The sequence below is a fragment of the Trachypithecus francoisi genome, unplaced genomic scaffold (genome assembly GCF_009764315.1).
Source record: "Trachypithecus francoisi isolate TF-2019V2 unplaced genomic scaffold, Tfra_2.0 Lachesis_group6, whole genome shotgun sequence".
NCBI lineage: Eukaryota > Metazoa > Chordata > Mammalia > Primates > Cercopithecidae > Trachypithecus > Trachypithecus francoisi.
In genome coordinates, this window is record NW_022681471.1 from 69,283,279 (window position 1) to 69,305,053 (window position 21,775).

The following is a 21,775-nucleotide window of genomic DNA, read 5'->3' on the forward strand; positions in this document are numbered from 1 at the left end:
CCCCTTCAATATTGTGATGGGTATTTTGAGTTTTTTGGCTCTCCATATAAAATTCACAATCAGTTTGCTGATATCCACAAATATGCTAGGAGTTTGGAATTGCATGAAATCTGTAGATGAAATTGGGAAGAAGTGACTTCTTGACAATATTGTCTTTGTATCCACAAACATAGAGTATCTCTCCATTTGCGTAATTCTTTTTTTTCTTTCATTAGACTTTTGTAAATTTTTTTTCTTATAGATCTTGTATGTATTTTGGTAGATTTATACCTAACTATTTCATTATTGGGGCTGCTAGTGTATATGTCATTTTGTTTTTAATTCCAAATTCCACCTGTTCATTGCTGGTATATTGGGAAGCAATTCGCTACTGTATATTAACCTTTGGGTTTTTTTTTTTATTGTTTTGGAATGTCTTCATAGATGATCATATTATCTGTGAACAAAGACAGTGTGAATTCTTCCCTCCCAGTGTGTGTACCTTTTATTTCCTTTTCGTTTTTGTCCTATTTCATTAGCTAGGACTTCCAGTACAATGTTTGAAAGGAGTGGTGAGAGGAGACATGCTTGCCTTGTTCTTGATCTTAATGGAAAAGTGTTCAGTTTCTTACTTTTTTTTTTTTTTTTTTTGAGATAGAGTCTCACTCTTATCATCCAGGCTGGAGTGCAAAAGTGTGATCTTGGCTCACTGCAACCTCCGCCTCCCGGGTTCAAGCGATTCTCTTGCCTCAGCCTCCCTAGTAGCTGGGATTACAGGTGCTTGCCACCACACCCAGCTAATTTTTTAATTTTTAGTGGAGACAGGGTTTCACTATGTTGGCCAGGCTTGTCTCAAACTCCTGACCTCAGGTGATCTGCCCGCCTCTGCCTCCCAAAGTGCTGGGATTACAGGCGTGAGCCACCGCGCCCAGCCAGTTTCTTACCTTTAAGTATGATGTTAGTTGTTAAGTTCTTCTTTTTTTTTTTTTTTAAAGTTTTTAGTTTATTAATCTTCTCGTGAAAAATCCCCAGTGGCCACAGATAACATCATTGCAGCACCTTTACTCCTTCGGCTTTTTGCCAGCACCAACATTGGCCTTTGTGGTCCGCCTGACTTTCTTCATTCTGTCTTGCATTCCTTTCCTTGCTTTCTTCTCATACAGGCCATGTCTTGCAAGTCTATGTTTGGGTTCATTTTTCTTTGCATAATCCAGGGAATCATAAATCATGCCAAAGCCAGTTGTCTTGCCACCACCAAAATGAGTTCTGAATCCAGATACAAAGATGACATCCAGGTGGTCTTGTACATTTTGGCTAGTTTTTCCCGAATTTCTGTCTTAGTCACTGTTGCCTTTCCAGGGTGAAGGACATCAATTACCATTTGTTTCCTCTGAAGTAGTCGGTTGGTTATGAACTTTCTAGTGCGGATAGTTACGGTGTCGTTCGTGAAGGTGGTCTATCTTCACACAGCCAGGGAAGAAAAGCAGTTGTTAAGTTCTTTATAAAGTTGAGGAAGTTCCCCTCTATTCCAAGTTTGCTGAGTTATTTTTACTATGAATGGGAGTTGGGTTTTATGAAATGCTTTTTCTCCATCCGTTTAAATGATCATGTGATTTTTCTTCTTTAGCCTGTTGATATTATGGATTACATTAGTAGATTTTCAAATGTTGAACCAGTCTTGTATACCTGATATAAACCCCACTTGTTCATAGTGTATATTATTTTCTCCTTCTCTGTGAGTTTTGGCACCTTGTTTCTTTCAAGGTATTGGTCTATTTGGTCTATTGTACCTTTTTTTGTGGTTGCCCTAGAGCTTGCAACATATATTTACAAGTCTACTTTGAAGTAACGCTGTATTACTTCATTGATAGTGCAAGTACTTTTTAATAACAAAATAGTTCTAATTCTTCTTTTTTCTCCTTGAGTGTTTGCTGTCATTCATTTCATATATACATAAGTATAATCATTGAATGTATTATTAGTATTCTTATTTTGAACAAACTTAACTGATTCATTAAGAGTAAAATAATAGCCGGGCGGGGTGGCTCAAGCCTGTAATCCCAGCACTTTGGGAGGCCGAGACTGGCGGATCACGAGGTCAGGAAATCGAGACCATCCTGGCTAACACGGTGAAACCCCGTCTCTACTAAAAAGTACAAAAAACTAGCCGGGCGAGGTGGCGGGTGCCTGTAGTCCCAGCTACTTGGGAGTCTGAGGCAGGAGAATGGCGTAAACCTGGGAAGCGGAGCTTGCAGTGAGCTGAGATCCCGCCACTGCACTCCAGCCCGGGCAACAGAGCGAGACTCCGTTTCAAAAAAAAAAAGAGTAAAATAATAAAAGTTTTTATTTTATCTTCACTTATTCTTTTTCTGATCAAGAAGAAATTCTTCTTCCTTTCTTTATGTAGACCTGAGTTTCTGAGCTATATAGTTTCCTTTTCCCTGAAGAACTTTTTTTAAAAAACGTTTCTGACAAGCTAGATCTACTGACAACAAATTCCTTCAGTTTTTGTTTGTCTGAGAAGGAGTGTTTCTCCTTTAGTTTTGAAGGATGATTTTGCAGGTACAGAATTCTAGGTTTTTTTTCTCTCTCTCTCAAAACTCTTAAGTATTTCAGTCTTCTTGCTTGCATGTTTTCTGAGAAGTCAGATGTAATCTTTTTTTTCTCCACTGGGTGGTTTCTTTGAAGATTTTTTTTCTGTATCTTTGATTTTCTGCAGGCTGAGTAGGATATGCCTAGGTGTAGTTTCGTTTGTTTGTTTTGGCTTTTATTTCGTTTGGTGTTCTCTCAGCTTCCTGAATTTGTGGTTTGGTGTCTGACATTAATTTGGGAGAAAATTATCCATCATTATTGCTTCAAATACTACTTCTTTTCCATTTTTTCTCCTCTTTCTGTTATTCCAGTTACATGCATGTTACACCTTTTATGGTTGTTGCACGGTTCTTCAATGTTCCGTTCTTTTGTTTTTGTTTTTGTTTTTTTGAGACAGGGTCTCAGTCTGTCTCCCAGGCTGGAGTACAGTGGTGCGATCTCAGCTCACTGCAACCTCTGCCTCCCAGGTTCAAGCAATTCTCTGCCTCAGCCTCCCGAGTAGCTGGGATTACAGGCGCCTGCCACCACACCCGGTTAATTTTTGTAGTTTTAGTAGAGGCAGGGTTTCACCATCTTGGTCAGGCTGGTCTTGAACTCCTGACCTCGTGATCCACCTGTCACGACCTCCCAAAGTGGTGGGATTACAGGCTTGAGCCACCGCGCCGGGCTGGTGGTTGTTGTTGTTCTTCTTCTTTTTGGTCTTATTTCTCTTTGATTTTTAGTTTTGAAAGTTTTTATTGACATATCCTCAAGTTCAGAGATTCTTTTCCTCAGCCGTGTCCAGTGTACAGAGTCTATCAAAGTCGTTCTTCATTTCTGTTGTAGTGTTTTAGATCTTTAGCATTTGTTTTTTATTCTTTCTGCATCTCTGCTTACATTACACATGTATTTTTGCATGTTGTCTACTTTTTTCCTTAGAGCCCTTAGTATCTTAATCAAATTAGAGTTATTTTAAATTCCCAGTGATAATTTCAGCACCCATGACATATCTGTCTGGTACTGATGCTTGCTATTTCTCTTCAAGCAGTGTTTTTTACTTTTTAAAATGCCTTGTAAAATTTTTTTTTGAAAGCCAGACATGATGTATTGAGTAAAAGGAACTTTGGCCTTTAGTGATGTGGTGGTAAGATGTGTGGTAAGTGGAAATGTTCTGTATACCTATGATTAATACTTAGTCTTTTAGTGAGCCTATGCTCCTGGGCTGCGAACTTTGCAACTGCTTCTCAGTCTCCTCTATTCCCCACTTAAATGGGATATGATGGCTAGAGTGGGCTGAGTTGGGTAGTTCCTTTACCCCAAGAGAAAGGCTAGAGGGGCCGGTAATGGGTGTTTCCCTTTCTCCAGGTCAGTTAGGCTCTAATTAAGTAGTTTATCTTGAGTGGAGGCTTTGATATGAACAGAATGCTGTCGTGTATTTCAAACTTGTTACTTTATGTGTATTTCAAAATGGTTGTATGTTCTTCCCCTGCTGGAAGTGAGACAGGAAAAGTTCCCTTGTTCCCCTTGCAGGGCACGCGATAGGGGTGTGGATTGCTTCTTCAGTGCCCACTGGTTCAAACCTCTAGGTGGAGCATGCAGCCGGGCAGGCTGCAGGGCTCTAACCCCACGGCAGTGTCTAGGATTGAATTTTTTTGTTTGTTTGCTTGTTTTTTGTTTTTTGAGATGGAGTCTCACTCTGTTGCCCAGGCTGGAGTGTAGTGGTGTGATCTCGGCTCATTGCAACCCCTGTCTCCTGGGTTCAGGTGATTCTCCTGCCTCATCCTCCTCAGTAGCTGGGATTACAGGCACATACCATCATGGCTGGCTAATTTTTGTATTTTTAGTTGGGATTACAGGCACATACCACTATTCCTGGCTAATTTTTGTATTTTTAGTAGAGACAGGATTTCACCATGTTGGTCAGGCTGGCCTTAAACTCCTGACCTTGTGATGTGCCTGCCCCGGACTCCCGAAGTACTGGGATTACAGGCATGAGCCACTGTACCAGCCCTCTAGGAGTGAATGTTTACAGCTGAAGCCCCAGGGGGCATGTGTTACAGAGTGCTCTTTTAGTTTAGCCTTCTGTTATGTTATGTTAGTCAGCTCAATTAAACCCCCTGCCTTATGGCAAGGACAGAGAGAACTTTCTGTATCCTGGGTTTCTTGCCTTGGTATACCAGAAGAATCGGATCACACGTGGGCTTGAATGCAAAGTTTTATTGAGTGGAAGTAGCTCTCAGCAGATGGGGATGCCAGAAGAGATGATTTTCCCCTGGCGTCAGGCTGCTTGGTTGCCCAGGCTCTCCTCCGACTGCCCAGGCCAAACTCCACATCATTCATCCGGTCAGTCGATGGCCTGCCAGCGTCTGTTGGGGTGCTTTTCCACTGACATCCTCCCCTCGACGTCCTCTTGATGTCCAGCCGCTTGTGTCTCCTTCTGCTGATGTGTTCCTTTTAACATCCAGCTGCTTGTGTCTCTGCCTGCTAGGGTCTTGGGGTTTTTTTGTTGTTGTTGTTTGTTTGCTTGTTTGAGATGGAGCCTTGCTCTGTCATCCAGGCTGGAGTGCAGTGGTGCGATCTCACCACAACCTCTACCTTCCGGGTTCAAGTGATTCTCCTGCCTCACCCTCTTGAGTAGCTGGAATTACAGGCACTTGCCACTAGGCCTGGCTAATTTTTTTTTTTTTTTTTTTGTATTTTTAGTAGAGTCAGGGTTTCACCATGTTGGCCAGGCTGGTCTTGAACTCCTGACCTCAGATGTTCCACCCGCCTTGGCCTCCCAAAGTGCTGGGATTACAGGCGTGAGTCATTGCGCCTGGCACATTACTTCTTTAAGTGTGGTTTTCTTTAGTTCTTTGAACATGTTTGTATTAGCTTCCTTGATGTCTTTGCTGTGTTTGAGATCTGTGCTTTTGCGTTGGCAAGCCCCAACATAAGGGTAGTTTCAGTGATTTGCAAGGAGGACCCACAGGACTGGCATGTAATTGTAGTCATGGATATGAGTTATTCCTGTGAAAGGATACAAAGTAAAATTAGCAAAGATGCCTGGGGCTAAAGTTCGTTAGAGCCAGGTGCAAGCCTCCAAGTGTTCTCTTCCAAGTGTGGTCACACAGGACATACCTCATTTCTCCAGGAATGCATTCTGAGAACACATATGAAGTGTTGTCTACTAGGGGAGCTCATTAGAGGCTCAGTGACCATAGCTTTTATTGGGGGCTGGTCATGCAGGCACCCTTTGCCTAGCACATAGCAAAATTCCAGACCTGCAGAAGGAAAGCAGGTGTTCAGCACAAACCCCATTGTTTATACAGTTTAGCCACAGTGAGCCATTCTTACCAGGAAATAGTGGCAACTGTCTTGAAATCCAGGTTTTCAGATGCCAGCCAAGGGCCATCCTTGAAGGCAGGCCTTTTTAAGTCTAGGCCTCAAATGTAAACTCTACACCGCCTTCTCAAGCCATTTTTCTGTTACTTGCTTTTTGGTTTCTTATATTAATCTCACTTTTTTTTTTTCTTAATATCTCATACTTTTTGCTGAAACCTACAAATTTTAGGTAATATATTGCAGTGATTCTGGATACTTCTACCCCCTCCTCTACTGTGGGGCTCGTTGGTATTGTTTACTTCTTTGTTATTTGCCAGAACGTATAGTGGGGTTTTTGTTTTGTTTTGTTTTGTTTTGTTTTTGAGATGGAGTTTTTGCCCTGTTGCCCAGGCTGGAGTGCAATGGCATGATCTCAGCTCACTGCAACCTCCGCCTCCTGGGTTCAAGCGATTCTCTGCCTCAGCCTCCCGCGTAGCTGGGATTACAGGTGCCCACCACCACGCCTGGCTAATTTTTGTATTTTTAGTAGAGATGAGGGTTCACCATGTTGGCCAGGCTGGTCTCGAACTCTTGACCTCAGGTGATCCACCCACCTCAGTCTCCCAAAGTGCTAGGATTACATGCGTGAGCCACGGCGCCTGGCTGTGACGTGTTTTTAACCTACAGTGTGCATCCTTTGGTGTCCCTCTTTAGTGGGACAGCTTTGGGCATAAGCTGGAATGACTGGTAAAGCAGGGCCGGCTTTCCCAGTGTCTTTTTCTAATTTCTCTGTTAAACTGTCAGCCTCTGTTATCTCACCTAATCATTAGTTGCACTAATTTCAGACTGATTACTCTATGGGTTTTGACCATGTCCCGGGGCATAAATTGCCTACCTATGTGATCCAAATTTGGGCCCTTTTGTAGAGATAGTATTTGAGCCCAACCTTTGAGGTTGGCTCAGATCCCAGGTAGGCTCTTATTTGTCTTTTTCTCTGGTTTTCTCTGGCTGTCTTCTAGCTGGTGTTTCTTTAGCTTGTTGCTCTCAAGTAGTAACTAATCTTCTCTTAATAGCTTACCACCCAAAGCTCTATTGTTATTGGAAACATCCTTAGGCTTTTTTTTCTCCCCATTGTGTTCCAAATTAAGCCATTTATTTTGGGGTTACCTTCAGAACTCTGTTATTATAGCCTGCCTTTCCCCTTGGGCAAAACCTCTGCATTGCTGCTCTGGAGCTGAGGGCAAGGAAACTGTCTCAGTTTTCCCTGTGATACAAGCAAGGGAAGGATGGCCTCTGGTTTTCCTAAATGTCACCCTAAGGTTAAGTCTTCCCTTTGTGCTATGTCTCAGAGAATGTCTGTTTCCACATTATTGTTTCTTTCTCAGTAGTGGTCCTCTTGGTGTTGCTATATGACATTTTTATCCTGGTCACTGGTTGGCAGGAATGTGCCCTGTTGTTTTATTAATTAAGGCTTAGTTTTAGGTACCAGTGTCCTTGGGTCTCGTGGTTGTGTTATACTCAGTACTCCTGCCTCCTCCTCCTGTAATTTTGGACCCGTTGTGTATTTCTGCTCTTTCTTCATAGCTAATTTTTTTCCCCCGTTTGATTCTCCCAGGGTCAGAGTTTTTACAACTGTCCTATTGGCCAGTGTTTGTTGCCCTTCCTCCCACTGAGTAAGGATTTTGTTTTGTAGATGGAGTAAGATCTGAATAGATTTCTTTGACCCTCCCAAAACAGATTTTGTTCCCCTCCCCAGATGTGTACCTTGAGGGTAATTTCTCAAGATTGTCATCAGTCTTTCATGTGATCTCTTGAATGGGTTAGTGGAGAAAATACCTGAATAGTCTGTAGACCTCTCAATTTTGTGCTGCGCTGCCCTGGGCTTCACACTCACTTGCCAGTTAACACTTTCCCTTCGCCAATTGACCAACCATTTTAGTTGATCTCTTACTGATGTCTGGTTGCATCTACTTTCACAGGTAAGCCAGGGCGTGTGTCTCATCATTCCTTTGGGGCACCTCAACTTAGATTTTGGGTGGTTGGCTCCATTAAGACTCCTGTCTCTGGGGGATTCAAGGAAAGTTGTGAACTTCTTTCCTATCCTCCTACCCTCTTTATTGTAAGGGTGAAAGTGATGCTCTTTCTAGCTCTCTACCTACCAGAATCAGATGGTGTTTTTTAGTCTAGTCTGGCACTGTCTTTCACTTAGTGTGAAGCCCCGTTATATTTACTGTGATTTTTGTCATATCGTTGGATTTATATCTCTAATTTTTAAAAAGTGAGTTGGTTGGAATGGTTTTTTCATAATGCAATCCAAAGTATCATAGCCCCCATGGTTTCGTAGTCTTTCCCTGTTTCTCATGACCTTGACAGATTTAAAAAGTGTACTGGTTAGGTATTTGGTAGAATATTTCTCAATTTGGATTTGTCTGATATAGTCTCATGATTAAACTGATATTATGGATTTTGGGGAAGAATACCACACAGATGTACCCTTCTCATAGTGTCATATCAGGATATATATATATGTATATATGTGTGTGTATATATGTATATATATGTGTATATATGTGTGTATATTTGTATATATTATGTGCATATATATGTATAAACATGTATATATGTGTATATATATAGGTGTGTGTATATATATGATTTTAGCATTACTTATTACTGAGGATGTTACTCTTAATCACTTAGTTCAGGTTGCCAGGTTTCTCCACTGTAAACTTACTGTTTTTCTGTTTCCATTTTCTGTGCTTTGAAAGTGAGTTACTAAATTTAGTCCATATTTAAGGGAAGCAGAATTAACCTCTGTATTTGGAGGGGTATCTACCTGTATGTATGTATGTATTTTTGGGAAATTTTCTCTAAGGAAGATTTTTTTTCTCTCCCTTATTTATTTGATCATTTGTTTCTATCACTCTAGATTTGTGAATAAGTATTAATTTGTTAATTATACATAATCCCACATCTTTTTTGGAGCTGTTGCTTACTTTCTGGTATAAGATAGTATAGGCTTATCTTGTATTCTCCCTGTAACAGCCTTACTTTTAGCCATTTTAATAAGGAGCCCAGGTACTTTTTATTGAAAAATACGTTTAGAAACCATGGTCTGAGCACTGAGTGCCCTTTTAGTTACTGAGGTAGCACTGCTTCTGTACCTCCTAAACAGAAAGCTAGAAAATGTATGTATACATAGTAATGCTTGTATCTAATTATTTTTACATACACATGTATGTAGCTATCTGTGTGTCCATTAAAGTAAACATGATTGTACAGTGATATCTGACTCAGATTCATCTGAGATTAGCTCTCATACTTGCTTATTTTATTTATATATTTATTTTTTGAGACCGAGTCTCCCTCTGTTGCCCAGGCTGGAGTGCAATGGTACGATCTCGGCTCACTGCAACCTCTGCCTCCCAGGTTCAAGTGATTCTTCTGCCCCAGCCTCCCGAGTAGCTGGGATTACAGGTGCCCACCACCACACCCAGCTAATTTTTTTTTGTTTGTTTGAGACAGAATCTTGCTCTCTGGGCCAGGCTGGAGTGCAGTGGCGCAATCTCGGTTCACTGCAACCTCCTCCTCCTGGGTTCAAGCGATTCTCCTGCTTCAGTGTCCTGAGTAGCTGGGATTACAAGCATGTGCCACGACGCAAGAGAATCACTTGAACCCAGGAGGTAGAAGTTGCAGTGACCCAAGATTGCACCACTGCACTACAGCCTGGGTGACTGAGCAAGACTCTGTCTCCAAAACAAAACAGGCTGGGTGCTGTGGCTCATGCCTGTAATCCCAGCACTTTGGGAGGCCGAGGCAGGCAGATCACGAGGTCAGGAGATCCTGACCAGCCTGGCCAACATGGTGAAACCTCGTCTCTACTAAAAATACAAAAAATTAGCCAGGCATGGTGGTGCAAGCCTGTAATCCCAGCTACTTGAGAGGCTGAGGCAGGAGAATCGCTTGTACCCAGGAGGCGGAGGTTGCAGTGAGCAGAGATCATACCATTGCCCTCCAGCCTGGGCGACAGAGCAAGACTTGGTCTCAAAAAAGCAAAACAAAACAAAAAAACCAAAAACTTCTTTCTCTAATATAAGAAAACTGAGTCCTGTTACCTATATTTACTTGTTTGTTCTACTTTACTATACATGTAAAGTGGTTTTATAACTGCCTAAGTTCCTGTACAAAATTTATCAACTAGCATTAATATTGTATTACAGTTTCTAAAAATGCTCAAATGTTTTCTTACATTATTCCTTGTAGATGTCATACAGTTTATCTTTTTACCTTTAGGTCCATGATCCATTTTAATTAATATTTGAATAATGAGTGAGGTAATATGTTGTCACTTTTTTTGGTATGTGGTCCTCTAGTTGTTTCAGCACATTTTGTTAAAGAGAGCGCAGGCCGTGGGCAGTGGCTCACACCTGCAATCCCAGCACTTTGGGAGGCCGAGGCGGGTGGATCACAAAGTCAGGAGTTCGAGACCAGCTTGGCCAAATATGGTGAAACCCCGCCTCTATTAAAAATACAAAAAATATTTGTGGTGGCAGGCGCCTGTAGTCCCAACTACTTGGGGGTCTGAGGCAGGAGAATCGCTTGAACCTGGGAGGTGGAGGTTGAAGTGAGTCGAGATGGTGCCACTGCACTCCAGCCTGGGCGACAGCGAGACTTCGTCTTAAAAAGAGAGTGTCCTTTCTATATGGTGTGGTTTTTGCATTTGTGTTGAAAATAACAAGGTTTGCATGGTATTTTTCTGGACTGCTTATTCTTTTCCATTGATATTTGTATTGTTTCTCCAATACCACACGGTATTACTAAATATTTAAGTCTATAATGAGGTAGTATGAGCTTTCAACCTTTTTTATTTTTCAAGATTGTTTTCACTATTCTAATTTCTTTGCTTTTTAATTTAAATTTTTGAATAAATTTGGCAATAGCTACAAGGAGACGTTGCTGAAATTTTGGTTGGGATGTTATTGAATCTATTAGATGAAGTTGGAGAGCATTTGTACCTCACTGAGTCTTCTGATTCATGAACCTAGTATTTCCTATTTATCCAGATCTTTTTTCATTTATTTCATCAATGTTTTGTAGTTTTCAGCATATAAGGCCTGCACATATTTTGTTAGATTTAAAAAATGATGTAAGAACTTCATTTTGGAGGTGCTGTGATTAAAATTGTATTGTTTGTATATTTTCTTTTTTTTTTTTATCATACTTTAAGTTCTAGGGTACATGTGCATAACGTGCAGGTTTGTTACATATGTATACTTGTGCCATGTTGGTGTGCTGCACCCATCAACTCGTCAGCACCCATCAATTCGTCATTTATATCAGGTATAATTCCCAATGCAATCCCTCCCCCCTCCTCCCTCCCCCTCCCCATGATAGGCCCCGATGTGTGATGTTCCCCTTCCCGAGTCCAAGTGATGTCATTGTTCAGTTCCCACCTATGAGTGAGAACATGCGGTGTTTGGTTTTCTGTTCTTGTGATAGTTTGCTAAGAATGATGGTTTCCAGCTGCATCCATGTCCCTACAAAGGACGCAAACTCATCCTTTTTTATGGCTGCATAATAGAATGGCCATCATTAAAAAGTCAGGAAACAACAGGTGCTGGAGAGGATGTGGAGAAATAGGAACACTTTTACACTGTTGGTGGGATTGTAGACTAGTTCAACCATTATGGAAAACAGTATGGCGATTCCTCAAGGATCTAGAACTAGATGTACCATATGACCCAGCCATCCCACTACTGGATATCTACCCAAAGGATTATAAATCATGCTGCTATAAAGACACATGCACACACATGTTTATTGCGGCACTATTCACAATAGCAAAGACTTGGAATCAACCCAAATGTCCATCTGTGACAGACTGGATTAAGAAAATGTGGCACATATACACCACGGAATATTATGTTTGTATATTTTCATTTCAAATTCCAGTTATTTATAGCTGCTGTATGTGAACATGATTGATTTTTGTTTATTGACCTTGTGTTCTGCAACCTTGCTCAACTCATCTTTTTTGTTCTAAAAGGTTTTTTGTTTTTTTTTGTTGTTTTGTTTTGTTTTCTTTTTTTGAGATGGAGTCTCTCCCTGTTGCCCAGGCTGGAATGCAGTGGCACGATCTCCACTCACTGCAACCTCAGCCTCCTGATTTCAAGCAATTCTCCTGCTTCAGCCTCTCGAGTAGCTGGGATTACAGGCGCCCGCCACCACTCCCAGCTAGTTTTTTTGTATTTTTAGTAGAGATGGGGTTTCGCTATGTTGGCCAGGCTCGTCTTGAACTCCTGACCTTGTGATCTGCCCCCCTCAGCCTCCCAAAGTGCTGGATTACAGGCGTGAACCACTATGCCTGGCCTAAAAGGTTTTTATAGATACAGATTATTTGATATTTTCCAGACACACAATTGTTTTCTGCAAATGAGGGTCTTTATTTCTTCCTTTGCAATGTATGTGCCCTTAATTGTTTTTCTGGCTTTATAGGCCTTCTAATACAGTATTGAATAGGGCAGAGTGCGAGGGCATAGTTTACTAGTAGTTTTCCACTCTGCATGTTACCTGTAGGTCTTTCACAGAGGCCCTTTATTAGGTTAAGCACCTCCATTCTATTTTTAGTTTTCTGAGAGTTTTTATTGTAAAAATATGTTGAATTTGCCAAATGCATTTTCCTGTATTATTGACATGATTGTGCGGTCTTCGTTAAATTACTGATGCTGAATTTTATTTACTGATTTTTTTTTTTTTTTTTTTTTTGAGACGGAGTCTCGCTCTGTCGCCTGGGCTGGAGTGCAGTGGCCGGATCTCAGCTCGCTGCAAGCTCCGCCTCCCGGGTTTACGCCATTCTCCTGCCTCAGCCTCCCGAGTAGCTGGGACTACAGGCGCCTGCCACCTCGCCCAGCAAGGTTTTGTATTTTTTAGTAGAGACGTGGTTTCACCGTGTTAGCCAGGATGGTCTCGATCTCCTGACCTCGTGATCCGCCCATCTCGGCCTCCCAAAGTGCTGGGATTACAGGCTTGAGCCACCGCGCCCGGCCTTATTTACTGATTTTTAAAAAAATGTTGAACCTACTTTGCACTTCTAGTATGAAACCCAGCTGATTGTGATGTATTGTCATTTTTTTATATTGCTGGATTTGATTCATAAATATTTTGTTGACAAGTTTTTATTTATGCCCATTAGATTGACTTGTAGTTTCCTATTTAAAATTTTTTAAAACAGTGGGTATATTATATATTTGGGGCACAGTGTGATATTTTGATATATGTTTATATTATGGAATGATTGAATCAGCCTAATTAAATCCGTTACCTCACGTACTTACCAGTTTTTTAATGGTGAAAACAATTAAAATCTAATCTCTTAGCAATTATGAAAAATGCAGTACATTATTTATTATACTCACCATTGTGTGCAATAGATCACTAAAACTTATTCTTCATGTCTGAGATTTTTTTACCTTTTGATCATCTCCCCTTTCCCCATGCACCTCACTTTTCCAGTCACTGGTAACCACTATTCTACTCTATGTCTATGAGTTTGACTTTTTTAGATTCTACATATAAGTGAGATCTTGTGGTATTTGTCTTTTGGTGCCTGGCTTTTTTTCACTCACATGATGTCCTCCAGGTTTATCCATGTTGTCACAAATAACAGGATTCCTTCTTTTTTAAGGCTGAATAGTATTCTGTTATGTACGTATATCATGTTTTCTTTATTCATTTATCTGATGATGGACATGTAGGTTGCTTCTGTATCTTAGCTATTGTAAATAATGATGTAATGAATGCAAGAGTGCAGATATCTCTTTGACATACTGATTTCAATTCCTTTGGATATGTACCCAAAAGGGAGATTGCTGGATTATATGTAAATTTATTTTAGTTTTTTGAGGAAGCTGTACTATTTTCCATAATGGCTATATTAATTGACATTCTTCACCAACTGCACAAGAATTCCCTTTTGTACACACCCTCACCAATACTTAACATCTTTTGTCTTTTTGGTAATAAGCCATGCTAGCAGGTATGAGGTGATAGATACTTCATTGTGGTTTTAATTTGCAAGTGAACAGTTTTTCATGTCCATTGGTCATTTGTATGTTTCCTTTTGAGAAATGTTTGTTTAGGTCCCTTGCTCATTTTTAAATTGGATTCTTGGTTTTCTTGCTATTGGATTGTTGGAGTTCCATATATTTTGAATATTAGCTCATTATTTCGTATGTGATTTGCAAATATTTTATCCCAGTTTGTGGGTTGTTGCTTTACTCAATCATTTCCTTTGCTGTGTAGTTAACCTTTTAGTTTGATGCAATACCATTTTAAATTAAAATTTTTGCTTTAGTTGTCTGTGCTTTTGAAGGTCATATTTATGAAATCTTTGCACAGACCAATGTTGTAGAGCATTTCCCTATGTTTTATTCTAGTAGTTTTACAGTTTCTGGTCTCATGTCTTTATTCATTTTGAGTTCTTTTCTGTGTATGGTATGAGACAAAGGTCTGATTTGATTCTTTTATGTGTTGATACACAACTTTCCCAACACCATTTACTGAAGAGGCTGTCCTTTCTCCATTGTATGTTCTTGGTACCTTTGTCAAAAACCAATTTAATGTAAATGTCTGGGTTTATTTGTAATTCTCATTTGTTGTAATGTTTTTCTCTGCTTTTGTGATCAGGGTAATGCTAGCCTCGTAATTGGAATATGTTCTCTCCTCTTCTATTTAATGAACTAATTGTGTAGAATTGATATTATTTATTCCTTGATTGTTTGGTAGAATCCACCATTGAAACTATGTAGGCCTACAGTTTTCATCTTTAGGAGGTTTGTAACTTTCGATTCAACTTATTTACTAGAAATAGAGCTATTCAGGTTTTCTTGGCAAATTTTGGTAGTCTGTGTCTTTCACATAATCATTCCATTTCATGTAACTTAGCAGATTCATAGGCATAGAATTGTTTATAGTATTCCTTCATTATCCATAATGATTGGCATCATTTTATGGTACTGATGATTTATATCTTCGCTATTTCTTTGAGCCTGGCTAGAGGTTGTTCAGTTTTGTCAGTGTTTTCAAATAATGAGCTTTTTTTTTTTTTTGAGACGGAATCTTGCTCTTGATTTTTTTACCTTTTGATCAACATCTCCCCTTTCCCCATGTACCTCACTTTTCCAGTCACTGGTAACCACTATTCTACTCTATGTCTATGAGTTTGACTCCAGGCTGGAGTACAATGACACGATCTCGGCTCACTGCAACCTCCGCCTCCTGGGTTCAAGCGATTCTCCTGCCTCAGCCTCCGGAGTAGCTGGGATTACAGGCACCCGCCACCACGCCCGGCTAATTTTCATGTTTTTAGTAGAGATGGGGTTTCGCCATGTTGGCCAGGCTGGTCTCAAACTCCTGACTTCAGGTGATCTGCCCGCTTTGGCCTTCCAAAGTGCTGGGATTACAGGCGTGAGCCATCGTGCCTGGCCTTAGCTTTTAGTTTTATTGATTTCATTTTTTATATGTTTCTGTTTTTTCGTTTTTTGTTTTGGATGACTGCTCTCAATGTTTATTATTCCCTTTCTTCATCTTGCTTTATATTTACTTTGCTCTTCTTTCTCTGGTTCCTTTGACACAAAATTTGGTTACTGATTTTAGATATTATTTTTTAATGTATATATTAAATGCTATAAATTTCCCTGTTAACACTGCTTTGTCTGCATCCTATACGTTTTGATATATTTATATTGTTCTTTTTTTTTTTTTTTTTTTTTTTTTGAGACGGAGTCTCGCTCTGTCACCCAGGCTGGAGTGCAGTGGCCAGACCTCAGCTCACTGCAAGCTCCGCCTCCCGGGTTCACGCCATTCTCCTGCCTCAGCCTCCCGAGTAGCTGGGACTACAGGCGCCGCCACCTCGCCCGGCTAGTTTTCGTATTTTTAGTAGAGACGGGGTTTCACCGTGTTAGCCAGGATGGTCTCGATCTCCTGACCTCGTGATCCACCCGTCTCGGCCTCCCAAAGTGCTGGGATTACAGGCTTGAGCCACCGCGCCCGGCCTATATTGTTCTTTAGTTCAATCCATGTTTTAATTTCTCAGAGACTTTGTTACCTATGTGTTATTTGAAAGTTTCTTGTTTCATATCCAGTTGTTTGAGGGAATTTTCCAGATTTTGTTTTGTTTTGTTTTTCTTTTCTTTTTTTTTTTTTTGAGGCGGAGTCTCGCTCTGTCGCCCGGACTGGAGTGCAGTGGCCAGATCTCAGCTCACTGCAAGCTCCGCCTCCCGGGTTTACGCCATTCTCCTGCCTCAGCCTCCCGAGTAGCTGGGACTACAGGCGCCCGCCACCTCGCCCGGCTAGTTTTTGTATTTTTAGTAGAGACGGGGTTTCACCGTGTTAGCCAGGATGGTCTTGATCTCCTGACCTCGTGATCCGCCCATCTCGGCCTCCCAAAGTGCTGGGATTACAGGCTTGAGCCACCGCGCCCGGCCTGTTTTGTTTTTCATTTCTAATTTGTATGTTCTCAGGATGCACCTTGTATTTTTTTCTATTTTTAAATAATTAATTGAGGTTTATTTAATAGGCCAAAACATGATCTGTCTTTGTGAATGCTACATATAATTGAGAGGAATATGTATTCTGTTGTTGCTTAAAGTGTTCTATCATTATATCAAGTTGTTTGATAGTAATGTTCAGGCCTTTCATACCATTTCTGGCTTTTTACTTGTTAATTTCTTAGAGAGCAGCGTTGAAATCTCAAACTAATTTTGGATATGCCTACTTGTTTTTTCATGTCTCATTTATTGTCTTATTCATTTTGAAAACCTTTGATTAGGTGCATATACCTATAAGATTATTATTATGTGTTCTTGAGGAAATAACTGTCTTTTCATGAGGTTTCTCTTTATCCTTTGATAATCTTGCTTGTTCTGATGTCTATTTTGTTTCATATTAATAAATATTTTCAACCTATTTCTTTGGTTAGTGTTTTATGCTACATCTTTCTCCACCCTTGTACTTTTAATCATTGTATGCCTTTATAGTTTGTGTATGTATGTATGTGTGTGTTTCACAGTAAGTAGGTGGGTGGTTGGGTTTTTAGGTAGGTAAGTAGGCTAAATAAATAGGTGGGTTGGCTTGTGTTTTATTCCATATGACAGTGTTCATCCTTTTACTGGTGGTGTTTAGACCATTACAGTTGAAAAAAAAACTTTATTCGGGCAAAACTTATATAATTTACTCATTTTAAGGGTACAATTAAATTATTTTTAGTAAATTTAGTGAGTTCTGCAACTAACACCATTATTCCAGTTTTGTAATGTTTTTACCATCCCAGTAACATTTTTCATACCACTTTACAGTTAACCTTTGTTTCCATCCTCACCCCCAGGCAAACACTAACCTACTCTCGTCTGTGTTGATTTGCCCTTTCTGGACCTTCCATACAATTAGAATCATATAACATATAGTATTTTATGTCTCAGTTCTTTTATATGGGTTATTTTGAGGTTTGTCTATATTATTATATGTATCAGCCTTTCATTTAGTTTATTTGTAAATAATATTCAATTGTATCAATATGTCACATTTTCTTTCTCCATTAAACACTTGATGGGAATTTAAGTTGTTTCTGTGTTTTGGCAATTATGAATTGTGCTTCTATTGACATTCATGTGGAAATCTTTAAGCAGACATGCTTTCATTTCTTTTGTGTAGGATTTTTTGGATAATATGGTAATTTGTCTTTTTAAGAAACTTGCAAACTCTTTCCCAAAGTGACTGTACTACAGTACATTGCTATCAGCAATACATGAGGGTTCGTCGTTTTCTACATATTTGTCTACATTTATTACTGTCTTTCTTTTATTAAAACCATTTTTGTGAAAGTAAAATTATCTTATTGTGATTTTATTGCGTTTACTTAATGACTAATGGAGTAGGAAATATTTCATGTTCTTATTAGCCATTCTTCTTTGGTGAAATATGTATTTAAACCTTTTGCCTAATTTTTTTTTTTTTTTTTTTTTTTTTTTTTTTTTTGAGACGGAGTCTCGCTCTGTCGCCCGGACTGGAGTGCAGTGGCCAGATTTCAGCTCACTGCAAGCTCCGCCTCCCGGGTTTCCGCCATTCTCCTGCCTCAGCCTCCCGAGTAGCTGGGACTACAGGCGCCCGCCACCTCGCCGGCTAGTTTTTGTATTTTTAGTAGAGACGGGGTTTCACCGTGTTAGCCAGGATGGTCTCGATCTCCTGACCTCGTGATCCGCCCGTCTCGGCCTCCCAAAGTGCTGGGATTACAGGCTTGAGCCACCGCGCCCGGCCTCCTTTTGCCTAATTTTTAAATATGGCAGTAGAAGTTGTCCAAATTTGTACTTTTGTCTTTTGCATTTTTATGTGAATTTTAGGATAAACTTGTTAATTTCTGAAAAAAAGCCTGCTGTTATGTTGATAGAGAATATAATGAATCTATATAGATAAGTTTTGGGAGAATTACCATCTTAGCTTTAATAACTCATCCTTTCTTTTTTTTTTTCTTCTGAGATGGATTCTTGGTCTGTTACCAACCCAGGCTGGAGTACAGCGGCACAATCTCGGCTCACTGTAAACCCCACCTCCTGGGTTCAAGCAATTCTCCTCTTCAGCCTCCCGAGTAGCTGGGATTACAGGCGCCCATCACTGCACCCAGCTCATTTTTTTGTATTTTTAGTGGAGACAGGGTTTTACCATGTTGGCCAGGCTGGTCTTGAACTCCTGACCTCATGATCCGCCCGCCTCGGCCTCCCAAAGTGCTGGGATTACAGGCATGAGCCACTGTGCCTGACCAGTAATGCATCTTAAACATGAAATATCTCTCCATTTATTTTGGCCTTTTAAAATTTTCTTCAACAACATTGTGTAGCTTTCTTTATACAAATCTTGCGGTTATTTTGTTGAATTATTCCTAAAGATTTAGTCTTTTTGGTGCTATTTTGTATGGAATTGATTTCTTAATTTCATTTTTGGATCGTTCATTGCTAGTATGTAGGAAAACAGAACAATTTATTACTTTATATAGGGTTTTTTTTTTTTTTAAATGAGTTTTTGCTCTTGTTGCCCAGGCTGGAGTGCAGTGGTGGATCTCGGCTCACTGCAATCTCTGTCTTCTGGATTCAAGCAATTCTCCTGCCTCAGCCTTCTGAGTAGCTAGGATTATAGGCGCCTACCACCACGCCTGGCTAAGTTTTTTGTATTTTTAGTAGAGATGGGGTTTCATCATGTTGGCCAGGCTGGTCTTGAACTCCTGACCACAGGTGATCCACCCGCCTTGGCCTCCCAAAGTGCTGGAATTACAGGTGCGAGCCACCGTGCCCGGCCTATAGGTTTGTATTCTACAGCCAGCTTTCTCAAAGCAAGTATAGATGTGTATACTAACCCATGTATAGCTACATATTTATATATATTTTTATATGTAACTATCGATTTTTTTTTAAGTTAAATGTGAGTTCATACTGGTATTTCTAACTAATCCATTACCACATGGTTAATTCTAGTCATATCTCCTTCTTGGTCTCTATCCTTGCTCTCTCACTCCAATAGGAACGAGCCTGGCTCCTAACATTTACCATTCATTTACATAATTGTACTATCCCATTATACAGGTATAAATTGTTGATTTTTTTACCCTCACTGGAAACAACTCTATCAACTGGAATATAATGCTTATGTATAGCTTCTTTTGCATTTAGTCTTACAGACTCCACTTATTAATGGTGAGAGACTGGACATTACTGCTCAGATCAGGAACAATGCAAAGATGTCCTCTCTCACCACTCATACAAGAAAAAGAAATATAGACTGGAAGGGAAAAAATAAATCTTATTTGTAGATTATAAGATTGTCTACATAGATGTTTTTAGAGCATCTCCAGAAACCTAGAACTAATAAATGGGAGTAAGAAGGACACAAGGTATTACAGTTACTTTTCATTTTCTGTTAGTTTTGGCATCTCATATTTGAGTCTGGTTTTCAAGATTGCATTCTTTTCAGATGGTATTTTTTTCTTTGTTTATTGTTGAGAGTCAGACATTATTTAAAGTAGTAGATACTGAGGTGTATATATATATATTTTCTTTTGAGATAAGCACACCTTTCCTTCATCTAGGCTATTAGCGTGGAGGTTTAGTCAGGAGTTGGTCTGGGATTGAAGTTTGTTGTTACCATGGTTACTTTCTGTGCATCCGAAACTTCAAACCCTATAAATGATACCTTGTTTTTGTGTCCTTGTTTGGCTTTGGGTTTTCACCTTTTCACTCTTCTCTAGAGAAAGCCTGTGTTTTTCAGCTCTCCCCTGTGCATTACTCTAATTTTACTTGATGTATATTAGCATGTGGTTGGGGTGAAAAAGAGGCATGTTCTCTAATGTTCTGATTTAAACTCAGTCTTAAGTAGGCACTGTGAATTTGGGTCTTGTGGGTGTGGCTGTCGTAAGTCTTTCTTTTCCAGAGTCAATGCCTAGTATTTATTCCCATTCCTCCCCTATGGCTAAAGCTTTATGTGTTCCTTACTTCCTTACCCAGCCCCTGTTGGCTTCCACTCCAGGGTGTCCCTGCAAATTGCTCTAAGGTTTTTGCTTCTTAGGCGAGATAGGAGACGGGCCTCTGGGGAATTTTGCTCTGCCTTATATTCCCTTACCCAGTGCTTCATGATCTTTTCTGTAAATGAAGAACTTTTTTTGGTGGGGCGCGGTGGCTCGTGCCTGTAATCCCAACACTTTGGGAGGCCCAAGCTGGCGGATCACCTGAGGTCGGGAGTTGGAGACCAGCCTGACCAACATGGAGAAACACCGTCTCTACTTAAAATACAAAATTAGCTGGGTGTGGTGGCGCATGTCTGTAATCCTAGTTAATAGGGAGGCTGAGGCAGGAGAATCACTTGAACCCAGGAGGCGGAGGTTCCGGTGAGCTGAGATCGCGCCATTGCACTCCAGCCCGGGCAACAAGAGTGAAACTTTTTTTTTTTTTTTAAAGAAAGGTAGATCTGGGCAGATTTTTCAGCCATAGCTGCTACTCCTTTCCCCCAGATAGTACCAAAGGGGTCTTTCTCTGTGATCTCTGATCTTTCCTGTGGCTACCTGTTGATAACAGCTGCTGGTGGCTGCAACCCCACCCCCATATTTGAAACCTGAGGGGATTCCTATTCTCAGGCTAGCCCACACTTGGCCTTTAGCTATTTATTGTAATTTGTAGTTAAATCTTTCTATTTGCTTTTATATTGATGTTCATGGCATTTGTCCCAGTAATCAAATGCTCAGATTCTGCTTTTCCCTGCAGGTACCTACCGTTTTTTTAGATTTCTGCAATTTTTTTTTCCCCTGTAACTTCAGTTCTCTGATAGGGTCAAGAATATAGTAACTTTGCTTTTATCAAGCCTTTTCTAAGTGAGGTAGTGATGTTGTTTCTTGTGCCCTATATATTTGAGATTTGTTGTCTTATTTTTATTTCTGTTTCTTATTTTTTCTTCTGTATCATTTGAACATTTTTTAGTATTTTTATTATTATTATTATTATTTTTTGAGATGGAGTTTCGCTCTTGTTGCCCAGGCTGGAATGCAGTGGCGCGATCTCAGCTCACTACAACCTCCGCCTCCCGGGTTCAAGCGATTCTCCTGCCTCAGACTCCCGAGTAGCTGGGATTACACGTGCCCGCCACTACGCCCGGCTAATTATTTTTATTTTTAGTAGAGACGGGGTTTCACACAGTCTTGTCTCGAACTCCTGACCTCAGGTGATCCACTCGCCTTGGCTTCCCAGAGTGCTGGGATTACAGGCGTGAGCCACCGCGCCCAGTCTTTAGTATTCCATTTTAATTATCTTTATTTATTTATTTATTTTTGTGACAGAGTCTCGCTCTGTCGCTCAGGCTGGAGTGCAATGGCGCGATCTCAGCTCACTGC

At 40.3% G+C, this 21,775-nt stretch overlaps 1 pseudogene across 1 annotated transcript; it reads right to left on the reverse strand.

The window, feature by feature from the left end:
- Nucleotides 1–955: 955 nt before the first annotated feature.
- Nucleotides 956–20,526, reverse strand: LOC117077729 (annotated as a pseudogene). The gene is made up of 2 exons (XR_004434834.1): nt 20,515–20,526; nt 956–1,435 (listed from the first exon to the last, which is right to left on the reverse strand). The product of XR_004434834.1 is annotated as a 40S ribosomal protein S24-like (transcript).
- Nucleotides 20,527–21,775: the final 1,249 nt, after the last annotated feature.